General features: G+C 41.7%; 1 pseudogene; it reads right to left on the bottom strand.

The window, feature by feature from the left end:
* Positions 1-838: 838 nt before the first annotated feature.
* Positions 839-1,796, bottom strand: LOC122139735 (annotated as a pseudogene).
* Between the last annotated feature and the right edge of the window lie 4,257 nt (positions 1,797-6,053).

The raw sequence follows: 6,053 nt of genomic DNA, 5'->3' as shown, positions 1-6,053 counted from the left end.
AGTCTTTAAAGTAACATTCACACTGAAAAAAAAAGAGAAAAAAATTAAAGTATTCTTATGTGCAAATGAAAAACTTTTCCAGTGCACAAGAAAAGCTGGCCATTCTAATCACTCCGTTGCGGTTTTCTGGTTTATTTTTACATAAAGTTTTCTGGATGTGCTGCACTAAAGTTTGTCATGTACACATATCAATTTCCTAAACTATGACAAAAAGAATAATAATCAACAATTACAACACGTTCAACAACAACAGAATCCCAGTTTTCTCTGCAACATTAATCAGAAAACTAAAATAATTTGTGTTTTTTGTATTCTATTTTGTGGCAAACCTTGGGGTGTTCAGCAAATTAGAACTGCTCAGATAGGTCATCCTGAAATCACAACGATATGGCATATCCATTCCCCATTTTTTTAATTTTTTATTTTTGTATAACATTACATAATGAATTTATATGCATTTTATATGATTGAATTGAAGTATATTTTGAGCAGCAGAGTGGAAAAAAAGTCCATAAATTATCATAATAAAACTATATATTTGTCTATAATATAATAATAATAGCACTGTAAGTAATGTTACAGCAGAAGGTGCAAAAATTTCCTTAATTTCATGAAGATAAAATCAATTTTCAGGAGCCTTCAAAAAGACTTGTATTACGTGTTCTTTGGCATTCAGTCTAGCCCATTAACTCTTACTGGAATATGGTGCATGTTTTTGTAGAGAGATCTAGCGTTGATGACCTTATTACAACACAGCAACAGTTTGGCCCACCTCATTAAATAAACACCACATCAGATCAACCGTAAAGGAATACCAATTTGTTTCTTTTGAAATTGTCTACTTAGTAACTTTTTTGACCTCTTCTGTTCTCAAACAATAAATAAGGGGGTTGATCATGGGTGGCAACAAGCTATACATCACAATAAAATTACTAATCGCAAATCAGTGCTGAACTTTATACCAATGTTGCCAGACAAATAATTAAATAACCTGGGTGGAAAAAAGAGAGCAATTATTATGAGTTGAGGAACTGCAGGTGGAGAAAGTCTTCATCCTTCCTTGAGTACCTGAAAATCTGCATAAAACTGCTAGAAAGATAGAGCGCAGTAAGAGAATATTAATAACCGCAAAGGGCACCAACAGAATTGTAAAGGCATAGATGAGGGCTGGAATACTATACAGTGATCTGTCTGTGCATGCCAGTGGTTGTGATGGAACATGATCACAGTAACGGAGTGTATAATTGTGTTTTCTGCACAGTAAGGGAGAGGATAAGCTCGAATGACTATTGCCACGGGGCCTAACAAACCCAATCAAAACCAAGAGCCAAAGAACAGAATGGAATACATTTTGGTTTTGTCATGATGCTATGATATTGAACTCGCGGGTAAACCAAAAAGTTGCTGCATAGGCGGTCTATAAGCAATTTACTGCCAGAATAACTGAACAGACACTGCCAAAATAATGCACAAAGAACATCTGAACAAAAAACAACCCAAGAATGAAATGTGTTCCATCTTGGAACCAGGTACCTGCTGATTATTTTTCGGTAATGTTGCGGTGCTGAATAGTACATCACCCACACAACTAGATTTATAATGGAAATAGTAAACAGGTTTCTTGAAGGCTCTTAGTTCGTTGCAAACAATATAACAAATAATGCATTTCCCACCAGTGTAAACACATAACACAAAAATAGAAGTGCTGATACAAGTCCATAGTAATGAGGCTGAAGTCCAGTGAAAGCCAACAATCACAAATCCTTTATAAAAGCTGTCGTTTTACCCATTGACATGATGATATCAGTCCCTCAATATGGGTCCTTTTTTTTTTTTCTGTATGTAGAAATAATTCCATTTTTATATTATAATAGATACTATACTATAATCTACAATAATAGCAATAACTGAATAGTTTTTTTTTTTTTTTTAAATAAAGAATAAAGAGAAGCAAACCTGCCACACTTCTTTCACAGGCTACTGTCAAAGCACATTCTGTGCCTTTACAACGAGATGTGCAGGTGATGTGTCTGTTTATATCTGACAAATTATGAAAACAATAGTACGGTGGCTGAGAGAGCTCAACACGCTGCAAATAGAAAAAACACCTGCAAATTAAGAAAACATCTTCATTAATTTGACAACACATGCACTGCAAATTCTCACAACACAACCAAATATAGAAACCTGCTGTGAAAACAAAACAAACAGAAACACGCTGCAAAATTCTCACCACAACAAACCAAATACAGAAGAAACACGCTGCAAATTCTCACACAAACACAATCAAATACAGAATGCACTGTAAATACAAAATAAACAAAAACAGAAACGGGCTGCAATATGCACAGACCACATCGGAAATGTTTAAGGGAAGCGCGTTTCTGTGTTGTTGTTGAGAAATTTTGCAGCCCGTTTCTGTATTTGCAGCGCATTTCCTTGTTTGTGTTGGAGAATTTTGCAGTGTGTTTCTGTGTTTGTGTTGTGAGAACTTGCAGCACGTTTCTGTATTTTCCAGCGGCTTTACCGTGTTTTTTTTCGTTGTGAGAAGATTTGCAGCGCGTTTTTGTTGTCAAATAGATGAAGATGTTTTCTTAATTTGCGTGTGTTTTTTTCTTTTGCAGCGCGCTTGAGCTCTCTTGGCCAACCGTTACAATGGCACTGAAACGCAAATGACAAAATTACCATGTAAGTTTCTGTAACCCTCTAAATCATTACATTAGGACAAAAAAAGTAAACCAGATGCACAAGTAAAGCTTTTGACTTGTCCTTCTTTTAAATAATAATAATAATAAACCTAAATGTAAAGGGGATGCAAATGATATTTGAAGTATGTTTTTGTTTTTAAAAACTGTTCTAATAGTTTTCCACTAAAACAGAATAAAATAAAAACACTGGCCTTCGAATCTTATTGGCTGAGAGTATAGTTCCAGCCATGCAATAGAGTGGGGGATCTATGACATCATTTGTAATGTGGATCGGCTGTTAGCATCACACTGGTCCCCCTCGACAAAAAGCCAATGGGGATTTTTCCATAGGCTTTTTGGCATTATCGCAAAAACATAGCTGCTGTGGTCTCAACCATGTGTTTCATAGAAAACGTGCACTTTTGTCCATCCGGATTTAATCTTCACAAACATACTATAACTTTTATGAATTTTAACAAACGTTGTCTCCCATGTACTATTTCCCTAAATCTATTAGTGCGCATTTAAATCTGTACGTATACAGCAGGACTCGGGAGGCTATTGCAATGTGGCCGATTAAACTAATACTAAGTGAATAGCGAAACAAATGTTATTTTCATCTACCGTGGCTTGTTTAGGATGGGTAGACAAATCCTATTTTATCCTTGCTTCTAGGTTTTTCTAGTCTATAAACAGCAATCAGTGCTTGCTGGACCCATAACCTTCTCATCCTCATACTCAGGCCTTAAAGCTATTATCTTAAGCACCTCATTGCATCACTGTGGACTAAAGCCGGTCAACGGTGGTCTATACAGGCAGTCTTAATAATAGGACTGGGCACCTTATGGTTCCAAACAACACGAGGTCTACTATCAGTAAGCGATTAAAAAGGAGCATCTCCCATCCGACAAGACTGTTTGTTGCAGTCGTCTCGGGCAAACGTGCACAAAAAAAAAAAAACCATTGTCTTAACACAATAATAAATGCGGTAAACTATTAATTGCTTATTCTATCTAAGTAAATTACCCACTATAAAATATACTACACTCATTCAGGAACAATACACACTCCGTAAATTGCTATGGCCAACTGTTTGATGCTTGCTAACGTTACCATTGTCTCGCGACAGCATCTGTATTCCGCATTTATGCAACTTGTTAGGCAACCATCTTCTATCTTTAGCACAAGGACACCGTACCTGAGTGTAAAACTTAATCCGTAATTCCGCGTAGGGGGGGGTAACTGGCCCTCCGTGTTATATGTCCGGCGAAAAATAAAAACGGAAGGTATATTCAGCTTATGTGGAAACCGTCCCTGACGTGCTTAGGGGATTGACACGTAGACTCATTCATTTTAAAACTTCCCTCCGGCTCAAATAACTGGAGTGCGAACGATTGTACTGCGTTACGGAGTATCCCGGTGCCCTGAAGACTAATGCATGGGAACGGAGTGTACCGCGCCGGAAGACGGGCATATGGGAATACCCCCGTTTTTCTGCCTGAACTGGAGCCTATATTCAATCCACGCAGTTGACACTGCACAGGCCATTGGATCGGGCATGTGCTATTAAAACAAAACCAATGGCTTGGGCAGGGCGTGTCTATGCAACGAACCTATGGCAGCGAAGCCCGCCAAAGCCCGCCAATATGGGGCGGGGGATATCTGGCTATATATTGGCCGCTTTCGCCACAGGAATTCAGGTTACTTCGGGACTGAAGCGACGACTGAGTGTGCCAGCCTTTTTAGCATGGCAAAGGAACGCAGTACTCGTTCCCGTATTTCAGGGACCGAGGTTACGTTAGTAACCGAGTACGTTTCCCTTTCATACTTCACTCGTACTGCGTCGAAGACCGCATATGGGGAACCCAGTTCAATCACGCCATGCTAAGAAGGGAGGACGACCAACGCAATCAAAACTTGATTTCGTGTTAAACCAAGATATCTGATAATAGCAACTAGGGGCAGAATAAGCTCAAATGAGGTTTACGTCTGGCCTAGCCTGATCATCCCGTGTTCGTATCGCATCTCAGTTTAGCCAAGGGACCGAGTGCATACGAGTAGAGTTTGAGCCTTGGGGCAAGAATGGCCAAGAGCATGCAAATGAGGAACAAGAAGGTTGACCTTCACACACAGAAAGTACCCTAGCATGAAGCGCTGGGACGTCTAGATTGTAAAATCTAGCAACTGGTGGACGGCCGTAGCTCCAGCCAGCCGCCTCACAAATTTTCTGCGATAGTACACCATTAGAGACCATGCCCAAGACGAAGACACTGCTCTCGTCGAATGGGCTCTTACTCCAATTGGGCTTTGCAGGCCCAAAGAAGAGTAGGCTATCTGGATTGCATCCCTGCATCCACAATCCACCTTGAAAGTCCTTTGCTTAGAGACCGAGTAACCCTCTGGGTGCGGTTTTTCCAAAGCATATGAACCCCGAGCTGTTCTGATCGTCTTATTGGTGATGCAGAACGCTCTATGTAGACTTTTAGAGCCCTCACTGGGCAAGTAGATTCAGCCCTGGATCCCTCCTCTGTGTTTTGTAACGCTCAGAGAGGGTGACCACCACTTGTGCTCTAAAAAGGTGTGGAGAGAGGCACCTTTTGGCACATAGCCATGCCTCGTCGTTCGGTTTCAGGACGACCCTCGAGTCGTTAGGCCCGAATTCTAGGCAATTAGGGCTTATCGAAAGTGCTTGCAAATCACCCACACGCTTAAACAGACGCTAGTTGCCAATAGCAGAGCGGTCTTTAGCGACAGGGCTTTAAGGCCTATGGACTGTAGCGGTTTTCAAAGGGGGCCCCCTTCAGGGCCTCTCAGCACCGTGGGCAGGTCCCAAGAAGGGGACGGTGTGGGAGGGCAAGCGCGGATGAAGCCGTCTGGCACCTCTTCATAAAATCGGGACGACTAAGTCGTTTCTGCCCACCGCTGGCCTGCTATAAGGGCGTGTGATGCCGCCTGCTATAGTTGTTGCTACATAGACCTTGAGCGTGGAGGGGGATCGTCCCTTCTCCAAGAGCTCTCTTGCAAAAAAATTGACAGTATCACTGATACGTCACAAGAGGTCGGCTCTCACCATGGTCTGAACACCATGTGGGAGAACACAGACCATTTGGAGGCATAGAGGCGTCGTGTAGACGGAGCTCTAGCCTGTTGAAATTGTGTCTAGCACACGCTCAGGGAGTCCCGCGGGCTCCCGTCGAGCGACCAAATGTGCAGAGACCACTTCTCTGGTGTGTGGATGCCAAATCGTCCCGTCCGCAATTGAGAAAGGGTAGGTCCCGTTCCCTCAGGGGGAACGGGCCCAATGGGGCTGCAGTCAGCATCTGCGACAGGTCGGCATATCCAGTGTCTGATTCTTCCCCAGAATGG

Source organism: Cyprinus carpio, chromosome B15 (genome assembly GCF_018340385.1).
Source record: "Cyprinus carpio isolate SPL01 chromosome B15, ASM1834038v1, whole genome shotgun sequence".
NCBI lineage: Eukaryota > Metazoa > Chordata > Actinopteri > Cypriniformes > Cyprinidae > Cyprinus > Cyprinus carpio.
This window is presented reverse-complemented; position numbering and strand designations above follow the sequence as displayed.